Raw genomic sequence first — 6,763 nt, forward strand, 5'->3', positions numbered from 1 at the left:
CTTGGGGAGGAAATGACCACCGTAAGAAGACATCTTTAGTATTCTACATCTTATGCTTCATTCTTGTGTTTCTAAACAGACCCATTTGCTTCAAGCTGTCTCTTGAACAGAGTTCAGGTTGTCAACACTTGTATAACTCTAGTTCTTTGCTATTAGTCTGTTCCCATCAGGCTAATTTTTTTTTTTAACCTGGACCTGCTATTGCCTGGCTGACCTGAAAATTGCTTTATAGCTGATGAAGACCTTGAATATTTGATCCTCCTACCTATTTATCCCAAGTACTAGAAGTTGAGGATTATTGCCTGGTTTTGAGGCAGTTGATCAAACATAGGGCTTCATGAGCAGCAGGCAAACGACTCTATCAGATGAGCTTCATCCCCAGGCCCATTTCTTCAAGGCAATGCTCCAACTCTAAAACCCTGTGAGCAGTGTCTGTAGACTTCACCCCCAAACTACCACCAGCATGTAGACGGGCCACTTTTCAGTTCATTTTAATTACAATTTGTGGTGCACAGCATAGAGAGTTAAGTCTGGTCCCTTCATCATCAGTTGGCATTTAATGGAAACCGTAGGACTGGGAATTAGTCTTGCTGAGGCAATTAAGATAATCTGGGATGTTTTACTGGGTAAGGAGGAATTTCCTTAAAGGCAAACCCACACTTCAGAAGGCCTACAAAAAGCCACTGTGGTAACAGGAGCCATGAAGACTAAGGATGTAATGGCAGAATGGGTATTTACAAACACACCATTCAAGCAAAGACTGAAGTTGCCCATTAGGCAACATTGGCTGGCCATCAGAGAGCCAGGTAAGCTGCAAAAGCTGCAAAGACCAGAGCACACTTAGTCATTAAAAAATGTGTTTGCTCTTTAGTGGCTGGCCTTTTAAGAAATAACAAGCCATTTGAACTGAGTTCAGAGAATCCTGCTTTAGCAAGTCTTGTATGCTTTAGGCCTGCTGACATGGTCTTGACTTGCTGGAAAGCTTACCATTAGCAGTTCTTCAAAGGAAGGGTGTAGCAGGAAATATTTAAAAAGGGGCAAAATCTTGTGCTATTGCCAGTTACTCTCTGGCCCTGGTGGTCTCACCGCCTCTATGGCTATCCCCATGTGGCGACTGCCTATCTCTTGTGGTTCTCTTGTTGCAGATTCTGTTTACATTCTCAGCCATGGTAAAATCAAAACTCTAGAGGCTTGTGCTTTATCAGTCAGATTTATATTAGTAAATTCTCAACCCACAAATGCCCACACAATGAACTCAAAACTCAGTTGATATAAACACAAGCTATACTCCTAGATGGGGCAAATGCATCCTACTATTATTTAATAATCTATGTAAGAAATCCCCAATACTTATAGCTCCCAGAACCGTGTGGTTCTTGCTCCTCTTCCTCTACTGTAGGTTCTATCCTATCTCTTCTTCTCCTTCTTTTCTCCCTCCCCTCTCTGTCTCCCTGTCCTTGTCTCTATAATTCTCAGCCTACCTTCCTTTTCTACTGTCCAATCATAGGTTCTCATTTGTCCTCACCTGGATATAGACAGCAATCTACATTTCCCCTTTTGTCCAGTTAAAAGGCTCTTTCCTCTCAAATATAAATTGAACACAACTATTACCATTTTGTAAATTATAAAGCATAAGATATACTTAACATTTAGTCTATCATCTTTGACAATTAAATAGAACACTTCTCTCAAAGGCTTAGAAATCCATATCTGTTATGTCCTTGTTTTAGCTTGTATATTGTCTGAAAACTATCTTCTTAAATATATTTTTCAATGTTAAATAGCCTGAGTTGGTTATGAGATTACAATTAGTTCTTCAACTCCATCAGAAATCTGAGAACAACCAACATTATCTGAAAATATAGCAAGCCTGACACAGCTTCTAGAACTGAGACAAATTGTAGAGACAGCTGTGTACCTATTCAGCCCCAGTATGTCAGGGAGTTGGAGCACAGTCTGTAGCCTCTGGCCCAGAATATTCTGACAGACCTTGAAAAACAAGAATTAAGGGACTAGCTCAACCTGTCTCAGCAGAACTAAACTGTCCTAACCTGTAACTGTGTCCTCTCAAGAGTGGTATAGGTTTGCAGGAGAGAGAGGCAATTTTTGCCCAGTGGCCTCCTAGATGCAATGTACAACCTCACCTGGAGGTAGAGATGCTTATCTGTTTCTTTGAATCTACAAATGAGGAGCTGTTAGTAGATATGTCTCAACAACAAATGAATAAATAACATCAAATGTCACATTTTGTGGATTTTTGATGTTTTTGAAAACTAATTATCTACATAAAATAATCTCTGGACTGTTGTCCATTAGCTACCTTCAGCTATTTATAATTAAAATATTTGAAAACACCCTTACAATAACCTCAGAGCCATGAATTTGCTATCTGGTCCTTAACTCATAGGCTTAAACATCTTAGATCAGTTTATAATGACATTTATAGAAGGACTGAGTCTAATCCTAGTACTTTTAAAATTTTTGTATCAATAGAAGAAATTTATACCAAAGAAAACCTTGATTTTGTATCAAAGTAAATTTTGTATCAAAACAGGAAATTATGACTTCAACTTACCGTAAAGATTTCTACCAAAAGAGATTATGGTTGTACAGTCAATTTTAGCTCTTTTTTTCCCCGTTCAAATTATGAACATTTTAAAATTCCCCAGAAAGACAACTAGAATAACCACCTCTAGACCCCCAAGTCTAGGGAACTGGGGCAACAACTCTTTATAACTTCTTCAAGGTGAATATGAGGGCTGAGATTTCTTTGAATGAGTGGGGAAAGAGTAGGGAAAATGGGGGAGTTGGTTGGCCTTAAGAAGGCTACACCGATAGTTGTTTTAGTCTGTGTCCTGACTGGATCCGGCTGAAAGTTCAAGAGATCAGGAGTTTAAGTAGGTCAGTTTAGCTTGTCTGACCATGAGACTGACCAAGGCTATATATTCTGTAATATATAAATCTCAAAACAAAATTTTAGTATCATCAAGACATCTGTGTGGATTGTATTAGTCTGTGTGGGGTGTTCAGAATGGTTAGGATGAGATTCTGCTCATAAGTCTTCATTTGTGCCATGTGAAGGATGGCACAAAGAATTTTTTTGTTCATTCGTTTGTTTGTTTAATTCATCTGAGTCTATTTTCAGGTTATCTTCTTCTGTCATATCTGATCCATATAATTCTGGAAGGTATATAGACACTAACCACTTTTTCTAAAAAATGCAAAGACAAAACCTTTCTCCCAGATCAGCATATCCTTTAGTTGGCAACCAGGAAAGCCTGTATCCTGCCCCCTCTTCCAGAGGAATAATGAAACAACCAAAAAACTATTTATTTTGAAAATCTGTATCCCCCTCCTTCTAACTATAAAACAATTTAATCACACTTCTGTTAATACCTGTTAATAAGAAGCAGGCAGCTAGTCAAACCAGGATTTTAACCAAAAATTCCCATGGAGCCCCTGAACAAAGAACAAGAGTTTCCTGTAGACTTTAATATACAATCTTTCTGTTATACTCTCTATCTGGAGCCACAGACATCTATTTGTTAATTCTTTTTATAATATCTATCTGTTATGTTCTCTATCTGGAGCCACAGACTTCTATCAATATCTGTTCATTGCAGGAAATTTTCACTGCTCTCTACTTGGATTCAGTGACTAATTTTCCCTATTCTAGTTCCAAACTGTGGGCAAAATTTCCCACGTGATTTCAATAAAATCTCTCTCTCTCTCTCTCTCTCTCTCTCTCTGTGTGTGTGTGTGTGTGTGTGTGTGTATCTCCTAAAAACAAATAATCCCAATTTTATAAATTTACAGTTAAATCAATATCTGTCCCAAGAAGTAGGCAGCTTCTATTCTCTGGCTCTCTGACTCAGAGCAGCCATCTTGTCTCTTTTTACAGCAGGGGACCTCAAGGCCCTCTTTCTTTGTTTTAAGGTTCCTGTGCCTGAGGCATCATGTGACCCAACTCTGTTTAGACTTGACTCTGCTCTGATTTCCCAGACTAAATCTCTAACTTATAGGCCAAGAATCCCATTTCTTTTAGTGGATTTCTGCCCTACATTGGGCACCATCTTTAGTAGGAAATATTTTTAAAAAGGCAAAATCTTACACTATTGCCGGTTACTCTCTGGCCTTGGTGGTCTCTCCACCTCCGTGGCTAGCCCCATGTAGTGACTGCCAATCTCATGTGATTCTCTTGTTGCAAATTCTGTTTACATTCTCAGCCCTGGTAAAATCAAAACTCTAGAGGCTTGTGACTTATCAGTCAGATTTATATTGGTAAATTCTCAACCCACAAAATGCCCACACAACTCAAAACTCAATTGATATAAACACAAGCTATACTCCTAGATGTGGCAAATGCACCCTACTATTATTTATTCATATATCTAAGAAATCCCCAACACGTATGGCTCCCAGGGTTGTGTGGTTCTGGCTCCTCTTCCTCTATTATAGGTTCTATCTTATCTCTTCTTCTCCTTATTTTCTTCCTCCCCTCTCTCTCTCTGTCCTTGTCCATAAAATTCTTAGCCCACCTTACTTTTCCACTGCTGAATCACAGGCTCTCAGTTTATGTTAGACCTGCTCTCACCTACATATAGACAACAGTCTACAGAAGGGACTTTATCTATCTTCAGATCAGTTTAGCTGTTATTGAGGACTGGTGGGTTCAGAGTTGAAGAAGTTAGAGTTATGCATTCCAGAGTGTCACAGCTCAAGACAATTACACGTGCTTCCCTATCTGACATTTGCATATAGTAAATATGTAGAAGTCAAGCAGAGTATTTATATGCTATTCAACTACAGGTACCAGTGTCTGAGTATGTATGTTTATTTAGTTAGAGGTTTACAGGGTTAAGAGACATAGAAGTGAAAATATCTTTAGTTTCTATAGTGACTAATAGTGATTGTCAACTTGATAGGCCTCTGGGCCTCACATAATCTGGGATTTTTTAGAACATATTCATTGAAGTGGTATAAGATCCCGACCCTTAATCAGTGGTACTTACTTTGAAACACCCCTGAGTGAGACACCAAGATGCAGATGGATGCAAAAGCAAGAGGTTTATTTTCTGGTGCATCAGGATAGACATTCAATTAATCCCTAAAGACAAGTGACTAGAAGGCGACCAGTAATGGCTATTATAAGCAGTTTTTGTACTTTTTAGGGGCACAGGTTACATCTGCAAGGTTACAGATCAAACTTATTGGCTAAGCATATTGACCTTTAAATCTATTGGCTAGCAATCATGACATGCATTTGAACTCTACCTGGGACTTTCAGAGATTCAGGTGACTATTAGTCAGTACATTCTGTGTTTTCTCTAAGAATGAGAATTGTTTACTCAAGAATGATCCTGTGGGTGGAGAATGGAACTTGGCCTAGTCTTGACCCCAGGCAGGAGGAGGAAGCTGTGAGGGGGCACAGTGTAGGACTGGCAAAGCCCTTAAGGTCCTTCAGTGGGAAGAGCCATCATAAATATGGGTGGCACCATTCCATTGGGTCATAAAGTACAGGCACACTCCAGTCTCTGCTTCCCGACTGTGGATGCGGCATGACCAGCTGACCCTAGCTCCTGCTGCCAGGCCTTTCTTGTCAGAGGACTGTGCCCTGAACTAAGAGCTGGAATGGCCCCTCCTTTCCTCATGTTGGTTTGTCTTGTCAGGCATTTCATCACAACACCAGAAACCCTGTGCTGTCCAGTCACTTTTCATTCTATTTCTTCTGCCCAAGGCAAACACTAATCTATTTTCTGTCTTGATGCATTTTATTTTTCTAGGCTTTTGTATGATAAAATCATACACTATGTGGGCTATTGTATCTGTTTTCTTTCACTTAGCATAATGTTTTTGTGGTTCATCCATTAGATGCACTTGGAAGCAATATTCCACCATTAATATACAATTTTATCTTTTCTCTTTATCAGAGGCATGCTTGCTCATCTCAATAATGGCAGAGATTTGATCCCTTGATGCTAATGCTAGCACACTTTTTTTTTTTTTGCCTTTGTTCACCTTTTATGAACCAGTAAAGACTGAAATGAAATGAAATGAAATAGCTAAATAAATCATATAAAAAAGACAGCAATGATTCTGGAAAGATCATTTGGCAAACAGGCTGACTACACAGGCAGGGACTTGTTGAATATGTGTGAAAGTTAAGTTTCAGCACACATGTTTGATTTATAGATATTAGTGAACTGAGAGTGACAGTGACACTCCCACACTGAATTGAAGGCTCAAAGGGACTCTCAGTGGGTTTCATTACCATTGTCTTCCACATCCCTCAGACAGCAGCAGATGTCTTTGTCTGAGTTCACACTGTGTGCTAGACACTGTGGTTTGGTTCCCACACATTTTCACTCTGTCCCCAGCTATGAATTGACTGTACCTTATCATCGCTATTAGTGTTTGTAGATGTAGGGTCTCATGTAACTCAGGCTGGCTATGAACTCACTAATTGAGGAAGACCTGGAACACCTGACCTGGAGACTTTTTTCAGGGTCTAGGATCATAGGCTTCACCTCAAAGTTTCTGCAGCACTGTAGCTCTAACCCAGAGCCTCACACCTGCTAGGCAAGCAGTCCATCAACTGCTTCATCCCTAGCCTCACTTTGCATTTTATTTTATTATTTCTATTTCACAGATGGAGAAAATGAAGCCCAGAAGTTATGAAGAAGCATAACTTAATGGGTAGAGACAGGAAGACAAAGGCACTTTAGATCTTATGTCCTAGTCCAGCAGCTACCATGGTGTATAG

This window comes from Mastomys coucha, unplaced genomic scaffold, assembly GCF_008632895.1.
Source record: "Mastomys coucha isolate ucsf_1 unplaced genomic scaffold, UCSF_Mcou_1 pScaffold3, whole genome shotgun sequence".
Lineage (NCBI taxonomy): Eukaryota > Metazoa > Chordata > Mammalia > Rodentia > Muridae > Mastomys > Mastomys coucha.